The sequence below is a fragment of the Crocodylus siamensis genome, chromosome 9 (genome assembly GCF_052110815.1).
Source record: "Crocodylus siamensis isolate JL-2025a chromosome 9, ASM5211081v1, whole genome shotgun sequence".
NCBI classification, from domain to species: Eukaryota; Metazoa; Chordata; order Crocodylia; family Crocodylidae; genus Crocodylus; species Crocodylus siamensis.
This window is the reverse complement of record NC_143403.1, coordinates 14,556,212-14,577,480: the sequence shown is the minus strand read 5'-3', so window position 1 is coordinate 14,577,480 and position 21,269 is coordinate 14,556,212.

Below are 21,269 nucleotides of genomic sequence, written 5' to 3'. Positions count from 1 at the left end.
CGGAGGAGATTTTTACTAGGACTGGATGTGATAAAGGCTGGATAAACCTGAGATCATTTTAAGGTAATGGGTAGAGGCAATTACTGCAGCATCCAAGACTTCATGTGTAGCAAAATGGGTCTGCAGCAGGACAGAGGATTCAGGTTGTTAATGGGGATAAGTTCACGGCCGTGAAATATTTTAAAATGTTTACTTCCGGTGCAGGCTGCAAATGGAACAATAGTGCATGGATAAAATTGCTAAGTGCAATTATCATGGGTTCAGGGCATGAGTTCCAGCTGCATTAAAATTGTTATAATTCATGTAGATTATAATTCATGTTGTCTAGCTTCCCAGAACCAGACCACATATTTTGCTGAGATCTTTAGACCATGCTTTGGTTCCAGAACCAAACCCTAAATTGCCCCCCTGGTGAGGCTCTGCAGAAGGTGCAGAGGTGCAGACAGACACATCCCATCAATGCCCAGTGCAGAGAACGTGCCATGTCTGTGGCCTGTGATCGTGGCTGGGGCCTGCTGCTCTCCAGCTCTTTTTGACAACTGTATTGGCCAGGATGGGGACAGGTAGGAACATAGGCCTGAAAGGGAGCATGTAGGCCATTGAGTCTGGCCTCCGGCAATCGCAGACATCCATACCATTTCATTCCCCCCATAAACTTACCAAATGCCATTTTATATGCTTATAATGCTATTTTAAAGCAGACAATGCATAAAACAGCCCTGTCCTGGGGTGTGACTGAAACTTAGAGGGCTTCAAAATACAGGGAGGGACAAAGCCTCCTGTGTCATCTCCACTCTGTTGAGGCATTGAGCAGAGCTCAGGTGGGATAGAAAACTGGCCAAAAAATATCTAGTTGAATATACAGCTATTTCCTTAGTTAAGTTGAATAAATAAAAACAATAAGTCTGCCAGGAAATGGCTGAATCTATTTTTTTTAAAGGAAAACAATAAGTATTAGTTTTGTACACCCTTAGAAACTCCATGTTTTGTAATCTTGACTGCTGGCTCTACAGCAGTTGTTAATTAACAAACCCAATTCCCGGAGCTGTGTTGACATTAATAGTTGATGCTGGTGCACAAACAAAGATGTTTTGGCATGAAAAGGTGCTTTGGTAGTTGAAGTTGTTGCTGCTGTTGAACAAAACAGCAGCATTAATTTGAGCTGCATTCAAAACATAGGAAAAGAAATCAATGTTTATAAATGGAGGAGAACAAGAGTGTTAAGGGGGAAATGTGTTTCTTAAAGTTCTTGCAGTGAAATGTTGATCAATGGTGAGCCAAGTATTAATAAAAGTACTTGCAGTAGATATGTGGCTGTTACTTTTAATTGCATATGTGAAAGAGAAGGGTAAGAGCCTGTTTTGCCAAATAGTACACACAAGAACTGTCTGCGTGTGAGTAGCTTCACTGGAGGTTACTTGCCTTTTGTGTTTGCTTGATCTTGCCAATAATGTGGAATCAACTGGAGAGCTGTGCACCTAAGACAGGGACTCTACATATCATGGGCTTTTATCTCCCCCCCGCCCCACCTTGTATCAGATTTCTTCAGTATGTAACTAAAATTATTTCCTTCTCTCTTACCTGATACAGCTGCAGTTACAAACTGAGCACTAGAAACTAAGCCTGTCCTCCTTGTCTTCTGAATCATTGGTAACAATGCCTTGGAAGACTGATTGATGCCTGAATAGAAGCGTGCAGATATGATTGACTGGATAATTTGAAGGTAATGGGTAGGGTATACTACATGGGAATGCTGTTTCTTACTCGGTTCCCTCCACATCCTTTACGCATCCCTGTGTAACCTCAACTGCACGTTACACCCATGGACCAGAGCTGTAATTACAGAAGCCTTTTGAGCAGGTGAGAAAAATGAGGTGAGAAAGAGGTGAGGGGTGCGCAAGGCAGAGGAAGGGGAAAAAGCCCACCCTTTCATGGTAATCCCTCAGGAGAGGTAACAAGAAAAAGGGAAACATTACATGGTTTTTTGAAAACTGAGTATTAAACTTCAGCTACTTACTATAGTAAATAGTATGAGTATTATTCACTATAATGAAATATATGCTATATTCAATATATTACAGTGATACTATACAGTGTTAGCTTTGTAAACATTATGCACTGTAATGCATGTGAATCCTGAAATGACATCCATAGCCACAGAATCTGCATTTGCAAATGGCCATCGAACTGGTAGCATGTGCATGTTTTTCTGACATGCCACAGTAGTTACATATGTAAATATGCAGGTATATTTGGCTCTTTCTCTCAGTATGCCTTTTGTTTTGAAATTCTGAACCTACCACTTTCAAATGTCTGTGCTGTCTAGAGACTCTAATCAGCTCTGCAGCAAGCATGACTTCCACAAAATGGTGCATCTTCAGTACTGTACGTGCCTCCAGCCTAATAGTTCGGCTGGAACCTGGCTTTGCTTGTTATGGAGTTTGTGGGTGGTTAGGGGAGTGATGCCGACAGATTCTTGTCTCCCCTTCATTTATAACCATAAGTAAACCTACCAGCTACCATCCTTCTCACCCAGAGATCCTTTTGTTACAACTATTGCTGCTGTTCCATTGAAGATCAGCTAATCCTAGTTTTGAGACAGCAGATTCTTTATCAGGTTCCTGATTTCTGCACACTTACTGAAATTAATTAGGAGCATCATTGTTTTACAGATTTCACCTTTTTGCTGTTGGGTCCCCTGTCCCAGAACGCTCTTAAAAAGCCATGCTTTTAACCGAGAAAAGGAAAGCTATCATATTCAAGGTTGCCGTAGACAAAGACAGCTAGGCAGTAGATCACTGCCTACAATTTTTCAGTGTTGCCATGAAGGAGGGAAGTTTATCTGACTTTCCTGGACTGCATTTGTAGCTGCCTGGATTGTTTATGGAGATGTTCTGCAGAGGTCGCTTGTATTTTGCAGCGTCTCTGTGACATGCAGGAAGGGGCCAGTAGAGGGCAGTAGAAGTCTAGGGTTCACTGCCATTTCAGTATTAGTTGAAAGTACAGTAGAAAAGTCTTGTGCCTCTTCCTCCATCTATCAACAAATGTCTGACAATGTCAAACTGTAGCATTTTATAAATGTGAACAAAATACAGTTTAACAATCTGATTTCACCCCATCTCCAAACCGCTTGCAGACATTTTTTTCTTGACAAAATGCCCATTGAATTGGAATTCATGTTACAGTTTGATTTAACAACATATGTATTTTTTTGCCAGTTTGGAAAAAAAAAATGTATCTTTCTAACTGGTCATGTAGAATGACAGATGAACTGTTCCAAGATATTGTAGTATGCCACTCTAGTGTGATTTATTGTATTAGAATATTTGATACTTGGCAATGGTCTAACTTTTTTTTGTCTTAGCTACTGCCTAAAATATAGGGGCTGTGTACATGTCTAATGTTAACTACAATGCACCCTCCAAAGTTATTATAAAAGCACTGTCTGCTTGCATGTAGAACAGGAGGAGGACAAGCTATTAAAAGATTCTAGTGGATGGAAACATTTCTTTTACCCTTAGGCTAATATTTAGTATTCTCAAGGTCAAATTTAGGAAGATACAGAGGAAGACAAAAGCATAGGTGCTGTCAATTGTATTTTCTATTGTCATTTAACTGTAGTCTTCAAATCAGAATTATTTCTATCTCAGGTATGTCTTGCTCTGACTCTAAAACTGAATTCTACCCTAATTCAGAAAATCCCTTTGCTTTGTGCTGCAAATACAGCTGCAAGTTTTTCTCTGATCCACTCCCTCTTGTGCATGTTAGACTACTAGGAAATGTCTGAAGTTTTCTTAGCTTGATTATGTTCACCACGTTTTTAATTACAGTTTTTCTGCTCTGTGCTTATTTGATCTTTTTGATACCTGGAGAGTTACATGTAAAAGACCGCTTTCAACTCAGCTCAAACATGACCTTTGGTCATTGGATTCTAGACTATTGATCATGGCAATGATTTATATTAACATATAAGAAAAAAAATCTAAACCAGTGCTTAAACCAGTGTTTAGACTGTGATGTAAATGAACAGAAGCTAGGAAGCTGCTGGTTAAAAATGAGCTTTATACTTGATTGCTTCAGACATAGGCCCACTGCACCCGTGTCCATAGGTGTGTGATCCAGTTGTGTTCCTTAGGGTTACACATGCAATACTCGTGTGCAGCGGAACAAGTTAAGGACAGACAATCAGCCTTCTCTCTGAATGTGCTAGCTTTAGATGGCTTGGTTCGCTATCACCGATATCAGAATAAACCTTCAAGTATTTGTGTCGCTTCCTCTGTTACACTTGGAGGGTACTAGAAAAGAGGAATAAAATATCAACCCCCACAAAAAAACCTCCAACCCCTGCCCCATTCTTTAAAACCTTTTCAGCCTGAGGGATTATTCATTCTTCCAGCTGTAACCCTTCCATTTACTGCTAAATGCCACTAGCTCGCCACATGTCCTTGAACACGTCACTTGAGCTTTCTTTGCCTCAATTTCCTGTTTGTTGAGCAAGTGAGTGGAGAAGGTAAAGATTTCTTGCTCCTCCCAGTTTTTATAATACCAAATATCTTAAATATTAATACAAATCTAAAGCCCAATCCTATTAAAGTCCACGGAAAAACTCTCATGTGCCCCAGGGACATCACAATTTGGCTCTAAAAGGGGTTTGCAGCAACAACTTTATGATAGCACAATAGGATGTTTATTTTAATTAACTAATTGTGCATTATTACTACAAACAGAATTTAAAAGAAAATCTCTTGAACACAGTTTGTAAGAGTGAATCTGGGAATTCATGCAAGTAGGGATTTATAAAAAGTTTTAGATGTTTTCTTTTTTTTATGCCAGGCTAGTAATTATTATCTCTATTGCAAGACGTGCTTCATAAACACACAGAGATGGTTTCTGCCTTTAGGATATTTACAGTTCAATACAAAGGCCTGTAAGAAGTCTTCTCCATGAAACTCAAGCCAGGCAAAATATGCCTTATGTTAGGCTTCACTATAAATTGGAAGCTAATCTCTAGTTTCCTGAAAGGTTTGTGACCCTTTTAAGTTACTCAGGTCTAATTTCAAGCAAATCCGAGTCAATGCAGTTTTTGACACACGTTCTGTCGTTTGCCTTGGTCATCATGAGACCGTTCTAATGCCCGCTGTAACAATTGCATCAGTGGCAATGCAAATAAGATTGGTTTTTGGGGAAGTCTTCAGTGATTTATTTTTGTCAGGATGTCAGTGTCACTGCTGGGAATAGCATGCCATAGCCGAAGTATTCAAGATGAACACTTATCATTAGACTCTACAAAAAGCCCCTTTTTTTCAAAAGTGATGTAAATAGAGACTGTATACTTAGAATATCTGAAAATCAGGCCATTTTCTTAGGTGACAGAGTATGAGCTCCAGGCTCCCAAGGTATGAAAGGTTCATAGGAAAGTAGGGACCTCACAAGTTCTTCTAGTCCAGCCCTCTGATCAAGGCTGGGTCATCCTAGACTGGTCTGTATACATTTATTTATACATATGTACATGGATGTGTGGGGAGCAAGGGAGTGTGGCCACACACCCCTTTGGCCATGCGGTGCATGCGGAGTAAGCTCTCTGACCTCCCCAGTTTATCAGCATCGTTTCGGTGCCCACGGCATGAAACACTGCCACCTCTTGACCCCACCCCTGGGTCCCAGAGCCATGCCAAAGCACCCGGCGCAGCAGAAGCTGTGCTGAGGAGCTGGTGAGTTTAGAGAGCTCACTGCATATGAGCCACACAGCCAAAAGGGGATGCAAGTGCACCCTTGGATCTGTCCCCCCATATGCATATAATATATATTATTAGATTAGCTAGTAGGTTGTTGCATTTAATAATAAGAACCTTTTTACAACTGGGAAAAATGTCAGAACTCTGACATGCTAATTATCGCTGTCTTCTCTTACCTTACATGTTAATGACTGCGTGCGTAAGTTAAACACGGGCTTCTTTAGAGCTTTAGGGAGGCCCAGTTTTATTCCCCAATTATGGATTATTTTGCTACTCAAGTGAGACACATTTTATAATATAAAATTTGTAACCCAATGTGACTTGCTATGTTGACCAGTTGTCAGAAGTTCTGAATTGCAATATCTTTTTCACTGCTAACATCCTTATTTTTTTTCAGCTCATCTCCCGTCAGTAGAGGACTTCAGCATGTGTTTAACTTTAGGCATATCTCAGTGAGACGTAACCATGCCCTTTTGTGCTTTGCTGAATAGGAATGGATGTTGGCAAAATATTAGGCACATGGTTAATTGTGTTTAAAGCACCTTCCAATTGCTTTGCATAAAAAACCACCACAAAAGGCATAATTGCAATGTAATTTTCCTGCCTTGGTCATATATTTCAGTATTCACTTCTTAAAAGTTGGTGCTTAGTCTGTAGCTGTTCCATAGAATTTCAGTATTTTATATAGCGTTCCATCTCTGTTCTCATACTTTTCAACACCGAATAGCTCAGTAGGAACCAATCAGGGCGTTTGACAAATGTTTAGAATGCCTATATCTTCCTTCACTGCCACTAAAACTCTCGTTCTGTTTTCTGTATGTCAAACGATGTGTGCAAGCAATAAGCTTGCCTCACTAGCAGTCAGTAGGGGAAGAGAACTAACAATGCCTCTTCCATCTTTATGGATGAAACAAATAAGCAAATCTTTTAAGCACAGATATTTCAGGCTTTTTCGTGAGTCTTTCCAAGCTTTGCACATTTTTGTCTTTCTTCTCATTATAAATATTGCTCTCCACTCAATTGCACAGGAATGTAAATAAATATTTTTAATGTGGCCTATAATTAGACAGGGATGGGAGTTATGATAATGTCGCTCCCCCCCCCATCCTCATCCATCTTTCTTGAAGAACAGCTCGGAGTACATGCTATTGCCATATTAGGAAATGAAATTTTTCATCTGCCATTCAGGGCATAATTCTGCTCTTATTCTTTTTTTGGACATATCAGCTCGGCTGCGGCCACCCTGGAGGCAACCCTACTTTATACTGGTTCAGCCCTTTATCTTTTGTCATCATCTCTTTCTTTCTCAGCAACCTCCTTTGCTGCTTGAAGCAGTCTATTCTGTTGGCTTGGCCTCCTCCTTTTTTTTTTTTTTATTTAGAAAGGGCTCTCTTCTCCAGTTGAACTAGGTTTTATCTTTCTACTTCATTCAGCATCAAAAATAAAGGCCAGGCATTGCCCTTGATCCCAGGGAAACTCTGATAGATCAAGGGCACACGTTGCCCTAAGAATACAAATGACCTGATTACCACAGGTTATGTGCTGTGCTCAGATCAATGTATGCGCTGCAAGGTCTGTCCGAGGAAAACGTATAGGTGTTATATGTAAGCCAGGGCTATTTCAGTAGTGCCATAGGGCTATATTCTGACATCTGGTGTCCCTTTATAAGTAGGACCCTTATTTGGATAAGCATGTTGGCAAGAAGCATTGAACTTCATGCAAAATAGCATAGTAGTCTTTTCCTTATGTCGACTATTCAGTAGTTAATCTACTTCACCAGAATCACGCACAACAAGGGCCTTAGCTGTCTTTAAAGGGATTCAGTATTGACTCCTTAAGGCTTTATGGAAAGTTTTAGCAATTGGCTGGTGTCCCATTCTCAGATAAAATGTATTGGAACTGCTTTCTTTGGGGCATAATTCTCCTTTTGGATTCACTTGGTCGTGATGAGTATGGCATACGACTCTCGGTATGTATCACTAATAACAGAGCACCCACACGGTGCTGCTCAGTAGCTGCAAGTAAACAGACTTGCTCTGGGAGGTAACCCCGATGATTCTGGGATGAAAAGAGAGATAGCAAACCTTTGCTATTCTAAGAAGCCCAAGCAGGTTTTATTTAAAATACCCTCTGGACGGTGAACAGCTTTGGAAAGCCTACCGCAGGCAAATGTCAAGTGTTTGGTTATTATATAAGTTTGCCCCCTGTTTCTTTTGGTCAAGAGTGGTGAGAGAGAAAGTTGGAAGAGATGAAACCTGGCATTTATAAGTAAGGAGGGAAATGCAGGTTTTCTCCACAGGTCATCTAAACAAGCAGTGAGAACAATGCTGAGATCTGTCTGATGCTATTGTACATGATGTTACAGGACAAAACTCCACACTTTTGCTCTACTAGTGGCAGTTTTCAACAGAGATACTGTAATGAGTTGCACCTGATGTTTAACCCTCTTATTAATGAACTCCATGGTTGCCTTGTAGACAAAAGTCTAAAAATGGCATGGTGTATGACAAAAATAAAGGCATAATGATGTTTTGTGTCCTTAAATTGGATTTTGTTATTGATTTTGAACTTACTTGATTAATTACTCTCCTGATGCCTGGATTATGTCTCTGGCCACAATGGGGGACAGGTGCAGAGTGCAGTGGCTCTGATTCTCCCTTCACCAGCCAGTCCGACTGCTCGGATAAGCTATGCCCCCACAAAACTGAATTACGTTAGTTCTCCTACACCCCAAATTAAGAGCAAGGAAAAACTACGAGTCACCCTTACTAAATAGCTGAGCTGAATAGCTCCATCTAGCCAAGGAAACTGTGCTTGTTACAAGACTGTTTGCATTGTAATACAGTTAAAAATTCCTATGAATGAGGCAGGGAAAATGGTTTGCAATGTTTTGTCTGAATATAATTCGAGCGGAGAAGTTTTTGACCATGTCGTTGTTGGACGTGTCTATCTGGAAGAAGTCCAAATGCAGCACTGATGTAGTGAGTTGATAGTGTAACTTTGTATAAAGTTTTCCTGCTGCATTTTAGGAAGAAAATAAATAATCCAAAGAGTAAAGGTTATGAGTCCCAGTGAAAAACAACACTTTAACCTAACTGTATGTACAGGCTGGTAAATATACAGCCTTATGTCAAAGAAAGGAGAACTATAAATGCATATTAGCTGAATCTATGCCAAACGGTATGACTGCAGTCGGATGGTCTTTGTGATAGAGAAAGTACTGCCTCATGTCAGCATAAATTCTTGCATTATTTTCATGGGGGGAAAAACAGAACTTTAGTTTAGACCTACAGCCTTGCTATAAATCAGAAATATAAAATGTGGATTGTCTAGATTTCAAACTCGAGACTGTTTGGAAAGAAGAGATGCACTAGTCATCCTGGGGTATCTATGGCAATTATATGTACCTAGTTTCTCATAGTGGTTTATTTAGTTGTATGCTTAGTTCTTGAGGTGGGAGGAGTGGGGGAAACAAAAAAAAGAGAAGGAAAATATCATGCAGAGCCTCTACCTGCAGCAGGGATCTTAAAGGACTGGGAGGGTAATTCAACTTCATTATTTGCCAGTGAGACAAGTACAGAGTAGAAAGTGTACAAAGTTAGTTTATCATTTCGGGACAAATGACTGTGAATGAGTATCAACGAAAATCTGCCTGTCTGACAAAAAAAAACCCAGTAGAACTTCGCTAAGATTTGCATCATGTTTATGCCTGATTTTCTGCAGCAGTCCCTAAAGATAATCTGAGAGTTATTCTTCATTTTAGTTTAAAGAACGGGGAAAAGGCTTAGGTAAGGACTGTAATTGCTCAAACCATTAAGGTGAAAATAGCTGCTGACTGGAGTTATTCTCTTGTACGACAGGATGTAAGAATTACAGTCTGGGGTGTGATAGCCTTTCATTAACATCAGCACCCAAGATAATGATACAAGTAAAACTGTTGAACTTTATTACATTCTTGCTGTCATTTAATTGCCTGATAATAGGTTTTCATAACAATAGAGGCCCAGAGAAAGTTGGCTGGAGCAATCCCAACTGGTGTATTAACTAGCAAAGTTGCCATTAACAAAGCAGATTATTTGGGGAGGTCATTCAGAACAGATAGCTATTATTTAGGGAAAATAGCTGTGGAGCCATGTCTCATGAGAGGAGCTAAAGTTCTCATATTTAATATGAACTATATGAAAAACATGCAAAAAGATTCCCAGGACTGGGTACACAGAAGAAACACTAGGATGTAAACACTGCAACAGAACCATGTTGAACAATTCAAGTGCTGTTCAATGGAAACTGCTTTTAAAAATATGACCATAAAGCAAGTTAATTTTTCCTTAATAACCTTTACCCTTAAAGCAATCTATTTTTGCTCTATGCCATGGATATGTTATATATGTATGTGTGTGTGTATACATACACATACATACACACACAAACCTCACTTTGTGAATATAAGCAAGTGACTCCTTATGAATAATAATACTAATCATTATTAATAATATGTGTGTATGCAAATGTATGCTTGCATATAGAAAAATGGGAGCTGTAGATGCAAATTTTGAAATGTTGGTGTTTGTTACATTTCCTGTTAAAGGGACCTAGTGAGATTTTCTTTGCACCAAAGAGCTCATCTCTTATATGATCACAATGAGATGCAATTTTAAGAAAATTAACTCCTACAATGAGATGGGCTGTAAGTTAAGTTTTCATTAGCACCAGAGGCTTTGCATTTTGATAAAATCTCCATCCAAATGATGTCTACATAGGGGAACAGCAAGTGTAAACACCCTGGTTTTGATTCTGGGAGATGGGATTGAAGCAGGCTAAGTGTTATCAGGAGGAGATTTCACACACAAATTGAAGATATTCTTGCCAATCAAACTTGTTTTCCATTTGTGACCTCTAACTCTCAATGATATCCTTTAAATGGATGCCATAAGCACGTTACAAAGAGCTAAGGACCTGAAAAAAAGAATATTAAGTAACATACTATATTAAAAAGCCTTTTTCCCCAATGTATTTATAGAGGAGAAATCACAATCCCTGCTTTTAGTATTTCTGAAATTGCTAAATGCCCCCTTTTCCCTTTGGAGGATATGTTTCTTGACACTGCAAGCAATAGGCTATATTGCTTTTTGCAGTTTTCTTAAATCAGGTTTTTTTTGTATCATCATTGCCAGGCATCATGAAAACCAGAAGTAATAGGATACAACTGGATGTGTTGAATACATTTTTTTCATCCCCTTGATATTTGATAGCAATAGGATACCTACCTAGCCCGGCAGTATCATGACTAGCTTTTATTTCAGTGTTTGGTGTCACACCCATGCTTTGCTATGTCCCTTTCTCTAAAGGAGATAAACTTCTGTTTCCATAGTGTCATGGAGACTGCAGCTGGAGTGAAGCAGTGCGTAATGAGTCCATTGTTCTCTGTTGTACATATGCTTGTATTTTTATTTTAAGGCTGTATTTAAACTGGCATCAAATGTATCCAAAAACAGTACCCCTGAAGCAATACAGTGCCTGTTACACTGCAAAGGGTTATTGGGGTTATTGGCACTGGATTTGGACCCAGTCCCTATACCTTTGCTCTGGGCGAGCACAACCCTCAGACCAACCACAACATGTGCCAGTTGATAATAGGCGAATTTATTGATACAGACCACTAACAAAAAGCAACAATACAAACAATCAAGCAATTCTATATCTACCAATCCTCGGGCTGTCAGTGAAGTGAAAGTACATTTGGTAAAGATGCAGGCTTCACTCTGAGGCTTTCTCTCTTAGGTGTCTGCAGTCTGGAGGTGGGATGCCGAGGCCCAGAGCCCTCCTCCAGTGGGATGCATGAGACAGGCTGCTGGTATGCCCTTGGTCCATGGTGGCCTCGGGGACCCTTCCTGGGTAATGGGGATGGGGACCTGCTCTCTGAGAGCAGGACAGGGAGGGCCGAGAAGGAACAGGGAGGGACAGGACAAAAGGAGGGACCCTTTGTTACTCTCAAGTCTCTGCTTTCGTACTCTCCTTCCCCCTTGATGACTCCTGATGACTCTTCATGTGTGGCTGTCTCTGGCTGGTTGTCTCTCTGTGGTCACACATCCACACAGCCTTCCGTGCCTTCTCTTAATTTGGTCTGTTCCCCCAAAACCAGGACTGATGCCCCCCTCTGCTCTGGGGCCTTGTAGCTGGTGTCACTTATCTCGTGTTATGGGACAGTATGGTACATACTTCCTTGGTTCTCAGACTGTGTGTCCTTCTTGTGTTAGACATCCTGTCTGCCTTGGACGCTGTGATCTCATGTCATGATATGCCCCCCTCCATGCTCAGGCTGTGATCATCCATTGGCCTTCTTGTGCTAGACAGCCCCTCTGCTTCCAGGGCTATATGGAACTGTGGGTGTGAAACCCAGGCTCTTAAATCAATTAACCCCTGTGTTCATCGTGAACCATTATAATGCATATATTTATACCTATAAGCTAGTTCCCCAAAACCCCAGACCTTTAAATGCCATTTTTAAGTCAACAGGGGTGTGGCATTGATAGGTCTCAAAAGTTTGTTGGCAACTTCAGTGAAATCCTGGATGTGGTTTTAGGGATCCAGCGTGTGGTGCTCTGCCCTCTGGTTCACTGCTGAGCCAAGAGGTCCAACAGGGCTTGGGGGAAGAGCATGTGCTATTCCACGAAGCCAACTGTATGTCAGGGTAGCAGTTGCACCAACTTTAAGGCCCTTTTATAGTCTCATGTGACCTTGATGGGCCTCAGAATAAGTCTGAGATTCTGGCCACATCTCTCTGCCCCCTTCCCCCACCTGTTCCCAATTCAAAATGACCATTTAGAAATGACTGGTAAGCCTGATGTTTCCTAGTTTTCATTTACTGTAAGTCCCAGTACAGTGAAGTACTTAACTCATGCCTACCTTCTAAGCCCATGAGCAATCCCATTGAAATCAATGGGATTACTTCACATGGTTGTAGCTAGACACAGGGTAGCTGAATTTACTTAAATGGCAACCAGAGTGAGGAAGCCATGGAAGAGAAACCTGATAATATGTTCTAGGATGAACTAGGCCCTTTAATCAAACAGTGATCCTTTCGTGGTTTATAATAGACACCCCAATAATGCTTTGGATTAGTAAGGCAAGAAAGCTTGGATAGAGACTGCACAATCATGCACTGACTATATAGACTATAGTATGCCCTGGAGCGAATGGTTGCATTCTGAATATGCTGGGTGAGATGAACTGTTCGAAACATTTGACCACAAGTGTAGTTTGGTGCACACTAAAATGGCCATTGTCAGTGTGTCGTATTTTTGTGGAGAACAGTTTGCTCATCCTTAGGACAAAAGCCCTAAATACACGGAAAGCCAATCAACTTCTGTTTTAAAACTTTTGCTTTTATGTGTTCATAAAAGTTTATCTATTGTAACTTACTGTTTATGTTTTTTTAATCTTGTACAACAGTTTTCCTCCATTAAATGCAATTAAAAGGATGCAAAACATTTTTCAGCAAAAAGCTAATCTTCTGCAGAAATGGATCATTGAATGGCTCAGGCTGGGCTAAAACAATCAAATACAAGTCACGGATGTTAGAGATGGAAAAAATGGCTAGATTAGTTAATCCCCTACATATGCAGAAATTCTACAATTAATCGTGGTATCATTTCCAGTCTGTACGCAAATTTTTCCTTTGAACACTGTTCCTGTTATTTGGGTGGGGTAGAGATGCACATGTGCAGTGAAAGAGAAGAAAAGAGAAATGGAAGATATGTGAAACCATGTGATGTTTATCCCCCCATGGAGGAATCCAAGCAGCAGGTTAAAAGACACATGAGGGGCGAGAGAGGCCCACCCTTCTCTGCTGGACCAATAGTAAAATCTGATTAGATCAAATTTTGGGGACTTTTATCCAAATCATAGGATCCTTCTTGGAAATAGGGGTGCTAAGCACATATTTAACTGAAGCTGCTTTTTTGTTTGCATTTTTTTTGGATGATTAGACCAGATTCTGTCTCTTAGGGCTTCCTGCAAAGCCCACTAAAAGTAATAGAAGGATTTTCATTGACTTTATGATTGAAGTTCTGACCCAAAGCTCATTAAAGTTTCTTCTAAGAGGTTTTAGAAGTTCTCCCATAATGTGCTGTTTCATCCCAGAGGTTTGATAAAACTGAGGCTTATCTCTTTGTTTGCATGCTGTACCTCTGAGCTACATTCATGGAACTGCCCGCCTCCTTGGATGAAACCTACCCAAAAAAAAAAAAAAAAAAAAAAAAAAAAAAAGTCTGAGTCTGCTTTGAATTACCAGGTATTAATTTAATTTTAGGCGTAGTTTTGTAAGTATTCCCCCCCACTAGATTTTTGTTGTATATGTGCTAACTAAATTCAGATCTCAGAATGTAGTCTGTGTAATTTTTTTTTATACAAGCTTTCTTTAAGTTCATGAATAAAACGTTGCCCTTAATCAAGATTTGTTATAATGGCTGGGAAGATTATTAATAATTTATAAAAGCTATTTCATGTAATTAAAAGTGGAGAATAAAGTATTATTTTACAATTATGCTGACAGTCTGTCTTTGATCTTGGAACCTTTGCCAAGGTATGTTAGTAATGAAAGAAAATGCCCTCTTATTTTAACCTCTGAGTAAAGCTATCATTATGTTTACTAAGCCAGAAGTGCCCTGTGAAAGTAAAGTACTCTGCTAATTGTACTCCAGGATAGGATCTGCTTGGCTTTTTTAACCTTTCTTCCCACATCTTGTCACTTTTGAATTACAAAGCTTTAGTGAATAACGTGAAAACAGGAGAAGGGAATAAAATTGCTGTCATTTTATAATTCTGCAAAAATTTAAATAATTTAAAAGGTTAATAAAATACAAATGCATCGTGGGCTGCTTTTGTCAGCTTACCATGCAATTCCAGGCACATTATGGTTGTGGCTTGATTTAAAGGAGATTTAAAGCAGTGCTTTTTCTCTTTAACTTCATTTCACAGCAAAGGTGTAGATGTCTATAGAATCGGGCCCATGTTAAAAGAAGCCACATTAAGCTATCTTAATATCCTGCCGAAAACAGCATATCAAACAACGCTTTTTTGTTCTGCTCTAAGGTAGTCTGCTACCAAATTTCAGCTTGTAAAAGAGTTTATCTGCCCTGAAGTCAGTGATGTGCCTGCAGCTAATGAAGACAGTGCATTACAGTCTTGGCTGCACAGAGCTCAGCAAAGACTGCAGAAACTCACTGAGGGAATTGGGTAACTACATGGGCAGCAAACAGTGACACCACTATCTAAGGATAGCTGCTTTAAAGCTAGCACACATCCAGGGGGTGTGACCATACTGCATCCCCAGCCCTCCAGGGCAGGCTGCTCCAGGGCAGGACTTGGTGAATGCAAGTGGGAGTGGGTGGAATATACTTGAGATCTCTCCAGCCTGCCAGGGGCAAGCCCTCACTGACCCTGTGCTGAGCAGGTACTAGTTTCACTGGGAGTTTGGGGTCTTCTGGCACTCAAACCACATAACTGGGTGCCTAAATGAGGATTTTGCTGTTTAACTTTAGGTACTTGGGTTTGAAAATATTCGCTCTCCATCTTCAGCAGTTACATGAACCTAAAAAAAGTGCTGGAGATGGGACTTTGTTTTTTTGAACGCCAGATTTTTGCAAAGCAAAATTTAGTGCCCTCTAATCCCTGGCACTATTTGATATTATTCATGCTGAAGGTTAAGCAGGGCATCCTTCATGGCACATTGAGTGTTTCAAAACAATTTTAAATCTGGGTAAAACTTGCTAACACCTTCTCTTAGAAATTATTTTGTTTACAAGTGAAAAAGGAAGGCATGGAAATATATGTGCTAAACAACAGAGGGCTTCCTATTTTGGTACAGTCAGATCGGGAGATGACTATGGGTCACTATCCTCCTCTTTCATATTATTGGGAGCCAGCCTGTCTGTGTGGTCCTTGGATCGCTGCCTCGTTTGCTTCCCCCTCGCACTCACTTAGACTGTTTTGTCGTGGAGCTTGAGCGTGTGGTTGCTACGAAGTCCCCTGGGTTTGCCTCCACACTGCACCCCAAACAGCCCTGTTTTATGGGCCATGCATGCCACCCTGCTCTTCTACTAAAGATTTTGCTATTTATGAAGCATAATTCGATCTGCCTGCTTCTACCTCCAGGTAGCAGCAGAATACTCGTTATCCATTGGTTATTACCTGACTTCTCTCCCTTGCATTTATCATGTTATTAATTCCTCTTCATAATATTAAAAATGTTAATTCCGTGTTTGCTAAGTCTCCTGTTTCCCAGTGAGACTAAGACCAAGCTGTTTAATCTTTCCACACAACCCACTGCAATTTTTGAGAATTGTTATCATTTTGATTACTCTGTAATGCACCTCCCAGAACAATTATAAACTCTGTAAACTCAAACTGCAGCAAGCTGTTTGTCAGGGATTCAGACCCTGGTGAACAGGCCTTGGGTAAATGTGCCTTAAAATCTACACTTCCTACACTGCCTGTGTAATAGTGTACAGTCATTTGTTTGTGAAGCGCTGGAAGATGTGTCTTTAAGTGCAGGTCCTTCAGTTTGAGGACAGAAACTAGGCCAAGTAAAAAACAGCTTGGAGAAAGCCAGGATAATGAGAAGCTCTGTGAGAAGTCAGATCTGATCATGAAAAGCAATATGGAGTTTATTAACAAATCCTAGTCAAAAAGCATTGAAAATTAAAGGTGTCTGTAATAAAAATGACCAATGCAAATAGAAATACAGTTTGTATAGGAGGCAGCCACTCAGCAAGCAGAGCCTCGTTAAGGGTGGTTTTATGATCTATAGTACCTGTATCTCTCTGGACAAGCAGTATTCTGTTTCTGGAGAAAACTTGTCAATTCACAAAACATGTGAGTTGGTTCAAATGGACCGATTGCTCCTTAATCTGTAGTGGCTGCCTTTGTACTCTACCAAATAGCAGCTCTGAGGAGCGGTTAGCCTTCTGAAATGACTAGTGGATTTTGTGAGTTTACTGATCATTTAAAAAAATACCGAGAGAGACCTTGCTGCTTCCAATGATGTTTTTTAAATCTCTTGCAGCTCTATTTCTTGCTGCCTGTGGTTTTTCCACTTTTAAGGGTAACTTCTCATATGGGAGGCATTCCTCCTTTAGGGTAAAATCAGGGTTAAAAACAGGTTAATAAACAATAAAGTTGTTGGGTGCCAAGCTACATAAATAGAGGCCTCTAACTACCTAAGAGCAGTACGGGGTGGACAATATTACTATTTAATATAATTGAGGTTCATTTTGGGGCAGAATATGAGACCAAAAGAAGAGGCCATTTTGAGCTTAACATACTATGCACCCCTCTGAGACTTTGATTAGGCTCTTGCTATGGTTGAAAGATTGGGAGATCTTTTTAAAGCAAGCTTCCTTGCCAGGCAGATTTTTCTCAAGCTCTATAGTAAATTGTACTCTAGTGCTTCACATAATAAAACAATCATCCCACTTGATTTATATCACAGGTTTCTACCAAGGCAGCCTAATGTCCTGTTTGCCTGTTTCACAGCTCATTGGACTGAAGGTTTTAGAGATGCTCTGTAACAACTGCCATACAGGTAAGCATGCTTTAAAACCTTTCTGTCGAATACAGTAGATATTTTTTTCTTTTGCTCCTTTGCTTCAAGGTTTACTACTACATATTTATTACTAGGCATTTAAAATTGTTAGCCCAGGATTACAGTGATTCCTGCACTTTTCTTGTCTTTTTCCTGATCTTTGTTGGGGGGAGACAGGAGATGGGGTGGGTCCTAGTAGCGTTTCAGATGCATTTTTGGAGAGGCTGCTGTCCATATTTGGGTTGCCTCTGGAAACCAGAGGCACACACCTAGTAAAAGCTACCATAACATTCCCACTTGGGGCCCTTTCATGAGGATAGTCATTTTGCTAATCCCCAGATTTGAGTTAATGTCCTGGCCAAAAGAGTCTGGTAGCAAGAGCCAACACCAATCTTCACAACATGACAGCTGTTTTCCTTTTGTCTGAGCTATTATAGTGATAGGGACCAAAGAAGTATTGAGCTAGCTACTTACCTAGAATGAATCTGTAAGCAGACCAGTCTCAGTCTCTCTCTCCCACTTCTTATAACATCCTCCTTGTATTTTCAACAATGTATGACTGTCTGAAGACTCACTTGAGATGAAACTCTCCTCTGATAACAATATTTTGCTGTCTGATACTTTCATCTGCAAGGATTTGGCTCCTCCTAATCCTTTAGAGTTTCTTGGGGCTCCTGAAACCCAGACAAACGACTACAACGGGGAGAACCATTGCCTTCTACCATGGTTTTTCCTGGAAGCCAAAGCTAGCTTATATTATTTAAAAAGAAAGAAATTTAAAAATAGCAGTAACAAATAGAAGTCGAAAGAGCTCATCGAAAGAGCTCATCGAAAGAGCTTTAGTTAAAGTGCCTCCGCCACCATTTTTAAGCATGGGGATGCTGGTAGACAAGACTCGGAGGCTGGCTGGGGCATGTTAATTAGCACGCTCCAGCAGACTCAATTAATTGTGCCTTACCACTGTAATCACAGCACGTTGGAGCAGCCTCCTGGCATGTCTACAAGCACCCAGATTGTCGAATGATTCATGTGCTTTAAGGACAAGGAATAAGACAGCAACTTTATAACAAAGGGGAATATCATATTTAAAATGAATTTAGTCACAAAGGCTGCTGGAGTGGCAACTCTGGAGACCGAAGCCTCTCTTAACCTACAAGGCAAGGAGAGCAGCAAGGGGAATTTTCCTGTAGTGCCCTCTTAGTGCCAATGTGTTTGGAGCAGAACCTCCAGGATAAGACTACATTAGGTCCTTCTGTCTGTCTCGCAATCCAGAAGTGCCCGGCCTTTGTATAAAGTCTTTTTTTATTTTTAAGAATGTGGTATAGTTTTGTAACACTTGGTACAGCTTTCCATGAATTAAATATCCTCAGAAAAGGAGATACTCTCTCTATATAAATATATAATTGTACTATTCCTTCCAACAAGGGCATAGCTGCCCTCCTATTCTCCTCCCAATATAGTGGTGAGTTGTGCTTAGCTAGTATACCTTGTAACAATGCAAATCCCCTGACCTCTGTCCTGGGCTTATCTGCTTCTCATTGGGGAAAGTAAGCACACTTCTCTTCTTACACAGGTTTGATCTGAGGCCCAGTGATGTCATACCGTAATTCTTTTCTCAAGTTTCAGACAAGAATTGTTTTGGAAAGTCAAACCACACAAAACACAAGCTGTGACTGATTAGCAAAGGAAGAAACACATGATAAAAATAGAAAAATGCTGTTACCGTAGAACTAGTTTCACTATTGTATCTGGGCAGGAGATGGTGTTTGAATGTAAGATACCCTGTGCACCATGAGCTAAAGCATATACTTTGCTACCCACAGTGGCTTACTTCAAGTGGCTTATATTTGGCACAGTGTGTCTTTAGATTACAGAAAGAAATACTGTACACGGGGCTCTTACTGCTTCTCTCAGACTTAGCAATTAGGAAAAATAAAAAATTTACCAGAGCCCAAGATCTCAGATACAGTTGTAAACAGAGGGAGAATGGAGGGAAAAGAAAATTATAGCGGCTCTAGTAAAGCACCATAATTAAGGCTGAATTGCTTTTTCAATTATATCATTCATGAAGCTGAATGTTGAAATAAGTGAGGAATGAAAATACCAGGCTGAAACGTTGGTGGGGCAAATCCAACTTCTTTCTTCTTTCTTCACCAGATGTGTGGGGGAGGCTGCAGCTGGGGTTCTGATCTGGGTAGTTCTGACTGTGGCCACACCTAGTGCCCTGCCTCTCGGGGGAGTCTGGAGCCAGAGAGAGGCAGGGATGGCCTCGGCCTACCAGAAAAGAGATGTTCTCCCTTGTCAGCAGAGTTTAATTCCCCTTTCCCTTTGGATTCAGTGCGTACACAAGTGACATTTTTCTTGTGATTGGCCCCTGAAAGTGCTCTACAGCCATGGCTTAATACAGGTGCACGGCTGCAGAGTGCTTTTAAATGGACTTTTGCATGAAAAATTAATTGGTGAAATAAAGTATTAGATTAAGGTAGTTTACATCAGAGCACCTTAGGGGACTTCTGTTTCCTCTAGGGTTAATTTTTCGTGTGACACCCCTGGGGCTGTCAGCAGAAGGGTGGAAGGGGAAGTGGCATCTCCAAGCTGCTGGCTGCTTTTGAATGGTCAGAGCTCAGCGGGAGGGGGTGGGGTAGGACAGAGTCCCCTTGTCTCGTGGGTCTCCCCAGCTACTCTGACTTGGGTATTGTGGGGCAGCTGGGCTGAGTTCATGAGGTGAGAGGGGGGTTGCTCCCTTTCCCCACCCCCACATGGGCCTCTTGACAGTGGCAGCACAGAGCTGCTGAGCTGCCAGCTGCTTTTGAATGGCAGCAGCTGATGGGAGAAGGGGTGCAACAGAGCCCCTTTGCCTTGTGGGCCCAGCCTGGCTGAACTCTCCCTAATACCCCAGCTGTGGAGGCGTCCTTTCACCCTACCCCCACCTCCAGCTCTGGCCATTCAAAAGCAACTAGCAGATAGGAGCTGTCGCTCCCCCTTGCCCTCCTTCCCCATACTGGCAGCCCTGGAGCTGGGTGGGTGCAGACTGGGGAGAGGGGTATTTTGGCAGCCTGTTCCAAGGGTGCTGGAGTGCCCCTGACTACTGGCCAGCGCCAGTGCAGACAGACTCTAGTCTCTCCTCCCCCTATTTGTCTGTGAGGTCAAGGGGGCTCTAACTCATGGTGCTTTACGTAAAGTGCCATGAGTAAGAGTGGGGCCCTGAATGTCTGTAGGAACCCGTAAGGAATAGAAATACCTTGAGGAGGGGAAAACTTAGATGTCAGAGAGAGCACAGGGTGGAAGAAATGCGTCACTGCAGCACTGAGGAACAGTGAGGACCCTGGGGCAGGTACAGGGGTAGACGCTGGGGATATGACTTGGAATCTAGAGGTGTTATGGGGACATTTTGGATCTGTTAAGCCAGATATGAGGAAATCTGGAGAGAAGATCTTGGGGCAGGCACAGCAAGGAGGAACTTTGGAAAGGATATCTGGAGAGCATGGGCCACTGGCACAGGAAAGACCTTTGGGGAAAGTAACAGCATCAGTCATGTCAGAGGTGAGAGGAGGTGCAAAACTGGGGGGAGGATTCTTTGATAGGAGAAGAGCTAGGAAACCCAAAAAGAAAATCAATAAAGCAGGAGAAGAAGGAGTCGTTGGTAGGGGATCTTTATCAGGTGGAAAGATGAGTGCTTTTGAATAGAGTTTTTTTGAAGGAGGAGGAGGAGAAGAAAACATGAGAGAAAGGTAGAGAGAACAGGATGGTGGGGACTGTACATTTTGGGGTTGTGGCATTTATACCAGAGAGTTGGGTGACTGTTTGATATTGGGAGAAAGGTGGAAAGTGGGATTTGGGGGGAAAGGGTGGAGAATGTGAGAGTAGCAAATGAGGGAAGTTGCAGTATCAGTGAAGCAGGAAGGAGATAATACTAGTGTAAAAGGAAGCTAGCTAGCCTCATGGAAGTA